Raw genomic sequence first — 14,824 nt, 5'->3', positions numbered from 1 at the left:
GAGGAGTTACTGTACTAGTTTTAGGGACCCGGCGAGAAAAATAATGTTTTATACGTCACCGTACTAGAGTGACAGTTAATGAACACTTCCCATAACTCTGCTGCCATCACAAGAAAACCACTTTGCACTAAGACTTGACTCAGGATCCCTGGTCCAAAAAGCAGCACAACATCAAAATCAGATAAAGGACGATCTTCATTAGGTGTCAGTAGCAGCAGCACCTACATCCTTTATTCAGGTTTCCATACACTACAACTTCAGAGCCAACTCCCTTAACCTGTAAAAAGAATGAGGAGTACTTGTGGCACCTTAGAGACTAACAAATTTATTTGGGCATAAGCTTTCATGGGCTAAAACCCACTTCATCAGATGCATGGAGTAGAAAATACAGTAGGAAGATATATATACACACACACACAGAAAAAATGAAAAGATGGGGCTTGCCTTACCAACTCTAACGAGACAAATCAATTAAAGTGGGCTATTAGCAGAAGGAGGAAAAATCACTTTTGTAGTGGTAATCAGGGTGGCCCATTTCAAACAGTTGACAAGAAGGTGTGAGTAACAGTACTGATTACCACTCTGATTACCACTACAAAAGGCAACCTCCATCTTTTCATGTTCTATATATACACATACATATATCTTCCTACTGTATTTTCCACTCCATGCATCTGATGAAGTGAGTTTTAGCCCACTAAAGCTTATGCCCAAGTAAATTTGTTAGTCTCTAAGGTGCCACAAGTACTCCTCGTTCTTTTTGCTGATACAGTCTAACACGGCTACCACTCTGAATCCCTCAACCTGTGTAATATCACAGGCAATGTCTGCACTACCGCGGTAAGTCAACCTACGCTACGCAACTCCAGCTCCGTGAATAACATAGCTGGAGTTGACATACCTTAGGTCGAGTTACCACAGGGTCTACGCCGCAGGGGGTTGACGGGAGAAAAAAATCTCCCATCGACTTACCTTACTCTTCTCATCGGGGGTAGAGTACAGGGGTTGACTGGAGAGTGATCTGCTGTCAGTTTGGCAGGTTTTTACTAGACCTGCTAAATCGACTGCCGGTGGATCGATCTCAAAGCTTCAATCCCTGCCCACAGTTCCATTGAAGTCAACAGAACAATGACAGCTGAAGATTTAGTCCCAAGTCTATAACATCAATGATGTTACCACTCAAGGTAAAGTTCCAGAGTGGTTTGGGGGGGGTTCTTTTTTCTTTATTTAAAGCTACATTAATTTCCGTTCAATTCAAAATACAGAACATAAACTATGTTTGCCAAGAAGAAAAGTTAAAAACACCAGTAAGGGGATGCGGTTTTTTGTTTTTGTTTTTTTGTTTTTAAGAGGACAATGAAGTAATCAGGATGACTCTGGAGCCTATCAAACCAAACTTGCACTGGCAAACTTGACAGGTGACCTACTTTTTTGTTTAAACCTTTAGGCTCACTAGGCTGTTCATCTTTTCATATTTAACTGCTCATTTACAGCAATTCAATGTGTCCTTGGAGAATCTCAGTTCATCACAGAGTGAATATATTTGTAAGGGTAAAGAAAAGGAAAAAAGGGGGGAGCCTGAAGCAGAAAAAACAGTGATATATATTGAAAAGTGGACAAGTGAAGTCACTAATGAGACAAGGAACAGATGAGGCAGTTATCACAGAATCATAGAATATCAGGGTTGGAAGGGACCTCAAGAGGTCAGCTAGTACAACTCCCTGCTCAAAGCAGGACCAATCCCCAACTAAATCATATGCTTCTATTTACACAGATGTAGGAACCCTAAACCTGAAACAGTTATAAATGCCAATTTAAAAATAGTCTATTGAGTTTTAAAGGGCATTTAAAAAAACGGAGACTCACCAGCTGTCCCTTGGACACACAGCAATATTGTTTATAAGCATGTTTTGTATGCAATGCATGTCTTATTTCATAGGAGATGTTACTTCAGTGCCAAAATGCCAAGAACACAGATGGTAACCCTTTTTCTGTTCAATAGTGAACTTTACTTTGCAATGCCGAATAACATTCAGATTATACTCTCAAGAAAAAGGAAAGCAGCAGTTACAGAACAAAAAAATATGTTGCATCGTTAAAGTATCCTACCACTTATTTGATTAAATCCTTGAAAATCAAGGAGAAAGTATTAATAACATTGGCTAGGGATTGCTTGATCTCCACAATGCAGGATATGGTGTTGTTCCTATAAAACTCTATGAACACTTTCCTAAGCTGAATTTACCGTGGAATTCCCATAACATATGCAAGCTGACCACACTTGGGCTCTTTGAATATTATGCTGTGGTGGCCCACTGATATGCAGGAGATCAAGGTTCAATTTCTAACCTCATATTCTTGCTCTGAGAGCTATTACGGTCTGGAAGTGCTACAGAAGCAGCAGCACAAGCATGACACCTGGCATCACTGCAACTGATAAGAGAACAGCACCAATGCCTCTGACAAGAATCCCCTGCTGAGCCATAAGGCTGATGCCCTGACAATTTTGAGGTAGGTTAAAAATTAATAATAATAATTCTTAGTGCTTCAACTGAGATCTGAACTAACATTTTGTTGATTTAGAGAAGCACTAGGAAAGGAGCCAGGGCTTTGGAGCTGTGCTCCGGCTCAGCTCCAGGAAAAAACCTGCAGCTCCACTGCTCCGGAGCTGCTCCGGGCTCCAGTTCCAGGCTCCGTTCCAAAGTCCTGAAAGTAGATGAAGAGGAAGGTGCTCAAGAATAGTGAACAAGGTGCAAAGAGGAAACGCAGCAGCAACTCATTTATATTTCCTGTTTAGACAGAGCCCATCTTTGGAGAAGGACTACATAAAATAGCACTAGTGGAAGACACAAAGTTGGGGTATGACTTATTTATGCTGAAGTAGCACCCATAATGTGCTAGGTGCTTTCTCAACAGAGGATTGTCACAGTTCCTACTCCAAAGGGCTTACAATCAAAGCCCTGCTCCTGCACTGGATTTCACATGAAGTAAGCCCCTGAATTTGCACAAGTTATGTCTACACTGCAATTAGACACCTGCGTCTTGCCCATTCCAGTCAACATGGGCTCACAGGGCTTGAGCTAAGGGGCAATTGTGGTGTAGACGTTGAGCCCAAGCTCTTGGGCCCTCGCATGGTCCTAGAGCCTGAGCTACCTCCCAAGCCCAAATGCCTATATCAATTAAATAGTCCCTTAGCCCAAGTCAACTCGCATGGGCATCTAATTGCAGTGTAGACATACCCACAGAGCTCCTCAGACTTCAGGTCAGGCACCACTTGGGCACAGGGGTCCAGGCACTGGCGTTCTTCGCATGCTTGGGGACACAGTTTGTTAAGTTCTTAGGTGAAACTGTTGTGTGTGTGTGTGTGTGTATATACACACACACACACAAGATACAAGAGACTATTGATGTCCCCTATGCTCGCAATCACCAAGCACAACAGATGTGATGTTAGATCAAGCAGGAGAGAAATAGGAAAAACCTCATAAGCAACTGGGTACCATTAAAAAAACCATTACCAACTGGAGGTAAAAGGGAAAAAAAAATCAATCTCTCAATATGCTTTCCATATTAGTTTGTTCTTTCAAAAAAAGAACTACACATGCACCATCCTTTATTATTGAAATCACATGGTGAACTTTGAGAAGGTCTGTATAAGTCCCACACTGAACAATTAAAACCCGAAAGGTTTTACCATCTGGATTCTCAAGTAACCCATTCCTTCATCTAGGCTACCTAAAGCTAGTCTAATTTCCAGAAAGTTACTCCGTGTAAAAAATCTCCATGGAAATTACTAGGGTAGGAATTGTATTAGTCTCATTTTCTCACTAGGTTTGTACATGCAGCATTAGAAAGAGGAAAATTTCAAGAAAGAAGCATTCCAAACAGGCCTAGTGTCATTTTGGCCAATTACACTAATGATCACATTCTCAATTAAATCATCCAGGATTTAATTAACTGCCAAGAAAGTCTGAGGTACCTTTAAAAAGAACAGAAGTACTTGTGGCACTTTAATTAACCATACCAAGTAGTAAATTAAAGTGCACTGAACAGAATCCAAAACAATCCCGTTGCAAAACCAGAGCATTTTTAATATTTAAGTTCAGCCTGAAAACTGTTAAACTGTGCTCAATAGCCTATTAAAAACACTGAACATGCTAGAAATGTTTTCTGCTTAACTGCTGGCTTTCACACTCCTGTCTTTGACATTCTTATACATTTGGTGAGGGTAGAAATACCCAACCACAAGTCAATGTCTTTTAGGTACGGAAATATCTACAATATCTGTCTTCCAGAATGATTCCTTGCCTTACCCAACCATCTATCTCTTTGCTAACAAAGACACTGTCCAGGTATCTTACATAATTTAAAAAAAACAATTTATCAGTTCAAAGTCTTTTGGAAGCCTGAACTGAATTTTTTTTTTTTAAATAACTAAAATGTTTTTCCTCCACTGCAGGAATTCACCAGTTTATTGCTGTAGGATTGCTTACAAAAGATTGTAGAATTTGTTTGTATTTTATTTCACTTGAGGTTTGAGTTTACAGATATAAGCTTTTGTTTCAAAAACACTGACAGACAGAAAAGCCCATTATGTCACATCAAATTATCTCCCAGCGCACTGCAAGGCAGCTCAAAAGACTATATAACCCAGTGCTTTGTATTTTATTTCTTTTCAAAGAGATATAAAAATAGGTCAAGTTTCAGGCCTCCCACCTGGACAGTGTCCCTTTAATGCCTCAAGACACAAAACAAAGTCTCTCCCAAATAAACGGGTTCAAGCCTGTTTTTACGAGATTCAGGCAAGTTTAAGCATATGCACATTTACACACACAATTCAATCTTAAAAAGGCACAGTTTATACTAGAAAATTGCCTGCTCTCTGTAATTACACAGCAGCAACCATTAACTACATGTCTATATATTACACATACAGAGGAAGTGTCTACTAGGCATCTAGCCTGGAAAGTACAAGATCTGGTAGGTTTCAGAGTAGCAGCCGTGTTAGTCTGTATCCGCAAAAAGAACAGGAGTACTTGTGGCACCTTAAAGACTAACAAATTTATTTTAGCATGAGCTTTCGTGAGCTACAGCTCACTTCTTCGGATGCATAGAATGGAACACACAGACAGGATATATTTATACATACAGAGAACATGAAAAGGTGGAAGTATGCATAACAACAGGAAAAGTCTAATCAATTGAGATGAGCTATCATCAGCAGGAGGGGAAAAAAAACTTTTTGAAGTGATAATTAAGATGGCCCATAGAAGGTGTGAGGAGAACTTAACATAGGGAAATAGATTCAATAGATCTGGTAGGTGCATGTTATTAATTTGAAAAGGTTTTCCAAAGAATGAGATGCCCAAGCTTTGACACAAGATATCTGTCAAATATTAATCATTCAAGCGTGTTCCTGATCCAACTTCAATCCACAGTGCTATCAGAACATACAGGAAACAGGTAGTCAGGGGTCACTTAGCAATGCTATCTATAAGGGGAAAAAAGCCATCTCCATACAAGGGGTCAAAATTCACACACGTCAGCTAAGTCAAAATAAGTGCATTTTGAGGAGCTTGGTTCCCTAAATCGATGAGAAGCCGAAGGCGATAAAGCATAAGAGACCAAAAGAGCTCAGAATCTGGAACTCCAGAATTCTATTCCCAATGACTCCCTGTATAACAGTCATTCTCTATGCCTGATTTTCTCATTATGTAAAATGGAGATAATATTGGCCATCTCACCAGGGGTGGGAGGAAATCAGTCAAAGTTTGTACAGCACTAAGGCCTTACCCAACTCCCACTGAAGTCAATGGGAATCTGTAATGGGAAATAGAACTTTTCTACACTAGGAAATTACATGGGTTAGTTGACATAACTTAAAATACATAATGTAGACAAGAGCTGTCACATTTAACCCAACAGCACTTGTCTACACTGAATGTTATACATCACGTTAGTTAATGCATTCTAATACAATATAATTTCCTAGGTCAGACAGTCCAAGGACATTTCGTCTCTAGTCACCTCAGCTGTCTACATAGATGACAAGGGGATGTACAGTCATTCCCATCCACTTCTTGTTTTGCAACAGAGTCCTTCGCTATGGGAACACAGGCACAACTACCTTTGCAAAGGTTTAGCAGTGACTTCTTCCCTATGCACCACCACATGTAGCTCCAACATTGGTCCACAATATTAGGACACATCTATTAGTAAAGCATAATTAATTGTATATCAAACGTGGAAATACGGTAGATTTAACATCAAGAACTCAGAACGTGCTCCAGTGTCAATGATTTTCCATAGGCTGCCCCTGACTGCACAGCTACAGAAGCTTGTATAGTGAGTTGATTCAGCATGAAACTAGAAGCTAGGAGCTCAAGAGTGCTAATCCTTCATAGAATCATAGAATCTCAGGGTTGGAAGGGACCTCAGGAGGTCATCTAGTCCAACCCCCATGCATGGCCACCGACTTGATATGCCATTTCAACAAGTAACTTAACAGCTCTCTTTTTCCCCACCCCCAAAATCAGTAAAATGATGATAATATCTACCTTACTCCTTCACATGGCGCTGTGAGAATTAGTTCTATTTTCAAAACACTGTAAAACCATTGAAGTGCAAATATACACACTATTTAGCTCTAAAGGACATCAGACATTCGGCCCTGATAAACTCAGGATATTGAGCTACAAACAAATGCTAAATCCTGGATTTTTAATGTTATATTCATATTATATTTCTCTGATCTTTGTTGTTCCTGAAAGAGCCACTTTCTAACTCTAGCCAGTGCTATCTTAATGTATGCTTTCCACAAAAAGACCCCAAGTTCCTCAGAAGTGACCTGCATTACCGCTGCTCCACTGGTCCAGAGACTGTCAGTTGGCTAAACTGTGTGGTAGTTGTGATGCCAATACACCACCAAAAGAGGCTGAGCTGAAAGAAACATCTCACCTAATTTGTGAATCCAGCCAAGTCTGAATTCAGTAAAAGGGACTGACTGGTCATTAACCCCCTACACAGAACCGGGGATTCAAGCCCAAATACAATGGTCACAAACATTTTTAAGCATCTAACACTCATTCAGGAAATGTAAATTCAATAATAAGTCTGAAATACTAACTTTTATGTCCTTAGTGTTCCTGCCAATAACTTCTAGGGTCCATTCAGGGGCGGCTCTACAAAGTAGGCTGCCCCAAGCAGCGCGGAGCGCTGCGCCCGCCCCCCCCCGCCGGCAGGTCCCTCTTCCCGGCATCCTAGCTCCGCCGCATGCCCCTGCGGGTCGTCCACGAGCGGGGGGGCGACCTGCGCGCCGCCGCCTGGCGGCTCTCAGCTCACGCGGGAGATGGGAGGGACCCGCCGCGCCCGCAGCGGCGGGGCAGGTCTCCTCCCTCCGCGGCGGCTGACCTGCCTGCCGCATGCCAGCGGCAGCTCAACCATGCCTCCCCCCCTCCCCCCAGCCGCCGCGCCAGCCGCGCTGGTGCCTAGGGTGCCCCCTGGGTCCATTTAATTTAAAGGTAACTATATTAAGGGACCTGAACCATCTGCTAGTCTCCTAACCTAGTTGTAACAGTTCCACTTTGTAGCACACACAAGACCCTATGCTAAGCAGGCTAAAGACAGGTACATGATTTGCTTTAGCTTGGTTACAACACATGGTTGCTGTATTTAAATAATCCATTTCAGGCAAGGTACATCTCTCTTTTCAGAGACAGGAAACGTGAGTTGTCTAGAAGGCATAATGACCCCAGTTTGTCCATCCCAACACAGAGCAGTATGGACAGTGCAGAGGCCAGAGCAGTACTGAGAGGAAGTGGCTTTTGCTTCCTGGATTCTGGAGTTGCTGGGGCTTGCTTAGGCACAACACAGGTTAGGGTAACTCTAAATAATGCCCTGAAGGCCAAGACACCTAATATTCAAGGCCTAGGAATGCACTGGTCATATCCCTTCCCACCCCTTCACTGGGGGCTATCCCCCTCCGCATTTGGAGTATTCTCACGAAATAGGAAGCAGCATTCAGGTACTTTGCAGCCCCTTTGCCAATGCAAACAGGCCATAAGGCAATGAAGAATCCAGCCCAACAAAGGCAGGAACAAAAGATAAAGAAGTGCTGGGAAAGATAAAATGAAGAGATAAGAGATGTATGTATCCTTGAGTGTAAAAAGGGAAGAGAAACAGGTGGTCTGTTAGGTTATTCCCATTCATGAGGGATAGTCATTTTAACTTTTATTTTTCAATTTACAGAGCATAAACAGAAGATTAAAATCTCTCCTAACATTTCAGCCACACAGAAAATAAGAACCTGGCTGAAACAACAGATGATTTTACTTCATGTCACATAATGCAGACTTGGCTTTTATATGTCATTTATAAACACTCAGAGCTAAAATATATAAAGCATGCCTTGAAAAGCACTGGCAGTTTAGTTATTTACCTTGTGACTACAGAGATCACAGAAGTTCTGCATATCAACTATTTACAACAACTATAACAATAACAATATATAACATTGTTTATTTAGCATGATAGGTGTGCAATAAAAAAAGTAATCCGACATAACACAAGGAGGCTAAAAGAGCAGGAGTACTTGTGGCACCTTAGAGACTAACAAATTTATTTGAGCATAAGCTTTCGTTTCACTCTGAAACAAGGAGGCTAGACAACAGATGGGGGTATAGTGGGAGGTGTACAAGTGACTGATCATGAGATATACTTATTGCTACATATGCATTTTGTTAGTTCCTTTTTTATAATATATTAAAATTTGAAGAGAGAGAGAGAAGGTCAGAACAGAGGTCAGCTTACATAATTTACATTTTCAAAGTGCTACACAAATATTGACTGTGTTTCCCACCCAGAAGAGAGTCATTTTTGCATTCATTTGCAAAACTGTGGCCTGTAATAATACTCTTTCATTATGCAAAAGTCTGGGTTACAGGAATAATACAAAAAAGGAACCAAATAAGCTAATAGATCATAACTGTTGTTCTTTTCTGATTGTATGCTTGACGGAAGAGCCCGTCTAGCTTTGTGACCTATCACAAATATTCGCGAAATCACTTGCATAAACAGCCACAATTATAAACATACATGTTTCAATGCAGTGGATCTTGTAATAGTTAAACCTTTTCATTATTATTATTAAAGGATAATGTTTTAAGTTACAGGCACTGTACACTTTCAATTTTGGATAATTTCATTTTTGCCATGTGCTTCTCTATATTATACACTGAAGCAAGAAATACCCATCCTCATCTCCCCCCCGCGCCATATCCTTCGGAGTAGAAACAGGTGATGTACTGGCACAAGAATGGCTTAGTCCAGTGAATTTAAAAAGACAGTATACACTTTCCATCAAGTGTTGGACAATGCCACAAAGATCTGCAGTACAAGCTAATCATGTTTTATATGCAGCTGTTTACATTAAGCCAGAACAAAACAGTGCAGATGGAATTATACAGCAGATGTCTGTGGACAGGCGGTAAGGGCCAGACAGCAGTCACACACCTTCTATTGACCTAGCAGATTATACAACAATACACACATTTTCAAGCCAAAAAGACTTGGTAAAAATGTTTATGGAACATCCATTGGCATGTCAGACCTTCCCATAAAACACTTTTCTAAAGTTATAAATTCCAATCCATCATTCCATGTGCAGATTATAAATGTACTGATCTGCAGATTGAGTGAGATGCTATAATTCTGATCTCAGATTATGAAAAATTATTACTACTTCTGAGGATATGTAAAGCTCATTTTTAAAGAACAGTTTATATATTAACCTAAATAATGGTTAAAAGTTTCAACCTCTTACCATACAAAAAATACAAATAAAAGTCTCTCAGAGACCTCACAATAAGATACAAAAACAATTCCATCAAATAATAACTGCAGTTGTTTCAACTCACAATACTCAGTATTCAGTTGAGCACTTCCACAGTAACTGGAATGGCATATACTAAGAAGTATCATTTAAATTTAAAAAGCATCTTTCATCTGAAAATCATAAAAAATATAAACATACACCTGCATGGCCAAGTCTGTCATTAACACAAGTTTGGTGACAACGGTGGTGTGCCACAGAAAGGAATACTAACAGTGAAACCCACACCAAGCACTGCCTTCCTGGCATTGAAGTGATAACTTCCAAGTATCGACATGCCGTGATAACAAGTACGGCTCCAATGAACTCTCCCCCACCAGAGTGACTGGATTTGTGTTTGTACCTTAGATGGCTGCTTAAGGAGCTTCCACTGTAATGCTATGGATTTTAATAGCACCTTTCATCCAAATAGCTCAACGCAAACAGACCCACGTGCACCTGAGTAACCAAGCCCAGTATTATGGTTTTAGGCAGCAGACTGCAAAATAACCTGTGGGGCAGCGAGACAAGGTGCTGCCCCGGACCCACTGCTCCCCACCTGACCCTGTGACAAGCTGGTCCCCCTCCAACCTCCTGCTCCCCCAAACACCCTGACAAGCTGCTCTTTCCCCGCCCCCATGACAAGCAGCTCTTCCCCCGACCCCCTTCTCCCGCCCGCCAAGCAGCTCTTCCCCGACCCCTTCTCCCGCCCGCCAAGCAGCTCTTCCCCCGAGCCCCTTCTCCCCCCCGACTAGCAGCTCGTCCCCCGACCACCTTCTCCCGCCCGACAAGCAGCTCTTCCCCCGACCCCCTTCTCCCCCCCGACAAGCAGCTCTTCCCCCGACCCCCTTCTCCCCCCCCGACAAGCAGCTCTTCCCGACCCCTTCTCCCCACCCCCGCCAAGCTGCTCTTCCCCTGACCCCCGGACCCCTGACAAGCTGCTCTTCCCCGACCGCCCCCGACAAGCTGCTCTTTCCCCGATCCCCCCCTCGACAAGCTGCTCCCTCCAGCTCCAAGAACCCCCCCCCCCGTGCCCCCCCGCAGCAGCACTGACGGGCACCAGCGGCAGCTCCCCGCCCGCGCTCGCGCCCTCACCTGCAGCGAGGCCCGAGCGGCAGCAGGGCCCGCGCGCCGCGAGGTCTCTCATAGCCGCGTCCCGCTCCGGCACCCCCGGCCCCTCAGCGCCCAGGGGAGGGTCTGTCGCCCCCGCCGCAAGCGAGGGGGGGCCATGTGGGGCGAGCCCCCCACCAGCCGGGCCCAAGGGGAGGGGCCGCTTCGCCCCCGCCTCGCGCCTAGACCCCCGCCTCTACCCCGCCAGCGCCTCGCTCCGGCCCAGCCCCCCTCGCCTCAACGCCACCGCGGGCCCGCCTGCGCCTGAGCCAGCCAGGCCCCAACACAGGGGGCGGCCCCGAACGATGAACGGCCCAACCACTGCCTCCAATCGGCACCGCTGGATGCTTGATGGACAGGCCCAGCTCGACCAATCAAAGAGTTCCCCCTGATGGTTGGCCAAAATTATTTGATTGACAGCCATCTCGGCCGTCCAGAATGAAATGCAACAAAGCTCCGGCAACAGCCGGACCCGCTAGGAAGTAAGGGAAGGGACTGAGTGGGAGGGAATGGAGGGGGCGTTGCTAGGGGCGCCTCAAACCGATTGGCCAGCAGTTGAAGGCGGGGTGTAAATAAAAGATTGTCCAATAAGAGTGAGTATGACGGTGATTGACACGTATAAGACCCAATTATAAATCATTTATGAGGCGCGAGCGTGAAGCTGTCAACAGGGCTAGTGCATCAATGGCGTGGGAGGGGTGATGGGCGAGAGCCTGGTCTGGAGCCGAGGTGCGAACAGGACCCAGCATGCACTGCGCCGCCCCGTTCTAAGGGCACAGGGGCAGCCAGGCTGTGTGCGGGGGGGGCACAGGGTCTGTGCGGGGGCAGCACAGAAGGAGGCAGGGTCTGACCTGTGGGGGAAGAACGGGGGCGACAGGGTCTGTGGTGGGGACACAGAGGGAGGCAGGATCTGTGGGGAGGTGCACAGTGGGACACAGGGGAAGAACGGGGGCGACAGGGTCTGTGTGGGGGCGGCACAGAGGGAGGCAGGGTCTGACCTGTGGGGGAGCACAGAGGGAGACAGGGTCTGTGTGGGGGCGGCACAGAGGGAGACAGGGTCTGTGTGGGGGCGGCACAGAGGGAGGCAGGGTCTGACCTGTAGGGGGGCACAGGAGGCGACAGGGTCTGGGGGGGGGCACAGAGGGAGACAGGGCCTGACCGGCGGGGGGCTGATGCACTCTGCCTCAGACAACCGGGAAGCCTTCTGCTTGGATTACCAGTGTAACCAACCATGGCCAAGCACCCAGAGTTGTCTGCAGGGCTCAGTCCTGTGACCATCAGCAGCAAACGCACAAGCCTGAGTAGCACCTGTGCTAAATGAGTGTTAGCAACCAGTGAGTTGTTATAATCCCAGGGGGGACACACTACATTATACATGGTTATTACATATTCCTCCCCAGACAACATGGCCCCAAGTGGTAAAGGTTCCTACTAGTTTACATCCCCACTGGGGCATCTTGTGGTAAATCACCCCTGGTTACTTTGTTACAGATACCACAGTGATCAATGTGGATGGAACTCTGATCATTCAGCTCCCAAAAACTCTCTCTACTAGTTCAATTCAAGAGTTCCCTGAGCCATGAGCAGGTAGCAGGCTGTTATCCTTGTTGCAGACAACTACTAAAGGCACAAGCGGATGCATTTAAGCCAGAAGTATTGTGATGCCTTGCTGGTACCTGCTATCTTTATGGGCCACATCTCTGATCAGATTGAGACAGAGCTCTGCATGCCAGGACCTGTTGTCTCCATAGGGCCGTACCTCTACTTTAAATATCAGAATACCTGTAGCCTCATCCATTTTACACAAGTTAGTTGATCTTCTGGAAAATTGTCAACGTGGTTCCATTATGTGAGCAAAATGTAGATGCTCCTATCTGAGGATATTTACTCCTACCATGTATCCTGACCCGAGTATAAAGTTACGGTGACACCTAGTGCTCAAACAAATAAACAAATGTGGTGACAGAAATTACATAGAAAATAGAGGGGAAAGATGTATTAGGTCACATACCAGCCATCCTCTGAGGGGGATGTCAAGATTTCAGCATTTTGGGAGGAGTCAGACACATAAAGTAAGGGAAGAAATTTTTCCTGATAGCAAATACCAACCTGGAAGTGGACATTTTGTGCACAGAGGGAAACATGCACAGAGGAATACAGAAACAACAAGGAGTCCAGTGGCACCTTAAAGACTAACAGATTTATTTGGGCATAAGCTTTTGTGGGTAAAAAACCCACTTCTTCAGATACATGGAGTGAAAGTTACAGATGCAGGCATTGTATAATGACACATGAAGAGAAGGGAGTACAGAGTCTGTACTAGCTTGCACTGTAAAAATCTGTTCAGGTTGTGGGGACATGATGCTGTGAAGAGTAGCTCTCTCCCAGTCTTGCCTCCATTGCCTTCACTGGAGTTATACCAGGGACAAATTTGGCCCTCTGTGCCTCAGTTTCCCCATCTGTTAAATGGGAATTATGAGAACCTCACAATGGGTTGTAAGTTTTAATTCATTAATGTCCATAAAGTGATCTGACATTCTCAGATGGAAAGGCAAAATATTATAAACATACACACTCATCTAAACCAAAGGAAAAGCTGACTGCAAAAATCTCTTCATCTCTTCATTCTTTTTTGAATGACTTCTGCAGGGCTAGTCTCTCAATAAATGTCACTTAATTACAGTTTAATGGAGACTTACCTATCCTGGGATTCAGTTCATTGCTTTTGATGCATAAACAACATAAAATTTCAGCCTGAACAGTTCAAGTTTGGCAAAGTTATGAGCAACTTAAAAAGCATCTCAGAAAAGGAAGTGTCAGACAACCTTAACTATCGCAATGCTACCAGTTCTGTCTACAATATATGATATTTTCTCTGTGTATTGTCATTGATTCTACAGTCTACTCTTTCTAATTTAGTCTAAACAAAGTTTGATTCACATTCATAATGGAAGTATCAGTAGCAACTCCATTGTTCAAGTTGTGTTGAGATTTACACTTAAAGCATGATTAGAGTCTGTTTCATGTTTTAGTAACTAAATTTATTCTCCAAATTTTGCACAAATTTTCAATTGACTTTTCTATGTCAATTTAATGGAAAAATCTTTACTAACTTTTGCAGAGGAGACATTTTTAAAGTACTCTCTTTTTTTTTAATTTTATCTTATTTTCCCCCATTTTTCTTTTGAGTTCCTCTAGCTAAAAAAACAAAACAAAACAGTCACCACTTGGTAAGGCAACTCCCATCTTTTCATGTACTGTGTATATATCTACCTGCTACTATATTTTCCACTCCATGCATCTGATGAAGTGGGTTCTATCCCATGAAAGCTTATGCCCAAATAAATGTGTTAGTCTCTAAGGTGCCACAAGGACTCCTTGTTGTTTTTACCACAGACTCAAAACTTCACACCTTTCCCACATACCCCGATGTGTACTCTGCTAATATCTCAGCCATAGAGCACTATCCAGTGTTTACAATTAAGTCAACATAGAGAAGTTAAACATAGAGAATTATTAAGTTATTCATCAGAACCTAATTCAGCTGTCCCAGTAAAGCAGACAGAACTACTCAGATCTGTCAGCTACTTCTGTTTTCTGATGCTCTGGGGATAGCTGCCTTTGTAGCAAAATTGCAAGCTTGACAGCATGAGTTCAAGAATGGCCCCTTTCACTCAAAAGAAATTCCCTTAAGTTACTCTTCGGGGCTTTAAATTCAAGTTCAGTTTATTCAAACAGTTCATTCTCAAGCAAAAGTTAAAAGATTGTGTAAACCAAACTCTTAAACATCTCCGTGTTTTCATGTCCATGCAGCAGATTGTGAATATTCAGCATGCTGGGAATCCT

At 43.7% G+C, this 14,824-nt stretch overlaps 1 protein-coding gene across 2 annotated transcripts in view; it reads right to left on the bottom strand.

The window, feature by feature from the left end:
- TESK2 (testis associated actin remodelling kinase 2) overlaps positions 1–11,188 on the bottom strand; it is a 109,276-nt gene extending 98,088 nt beyond the window's left edge. The window contains exon 1 of one of the 2 annotated variants that reach the window (XM_039485107.1): positions 10,964–11,188. The gene's annotated coding sequence lies outside the window, so the exon portion shown is untranslated. Of the gene's footprint in view, positions 1–10,232; positions 10,311–10,963 lie in introns of those variants that run through there. The other variant, XM_039485108.1, reaches the window with a different exon arrangement.
- Positions 11,189–14,824: the final 3,636 nt, after the last annotated feature.

The sequence above is a fragment of the Mauremys reevesii genome, linkage group 8 (assembly GCF_016161935.1).
Source record: "Mauremys reevesii isolate NIE-2019 linkage group 8, ASM1616193v1, whole genome shotgun sequence".
Classification (NCBI taxonomy): Eukaryota; Metazoa; Chordata; order Testudines; family Geoemydidae; genus Mauremys; species Mauremys reevesii.
The sequence above is the reverse complement of the archived record's forward strand: the minus strand, read 5'-3'. Positions and strand labels throughout refer to the sequence as shown.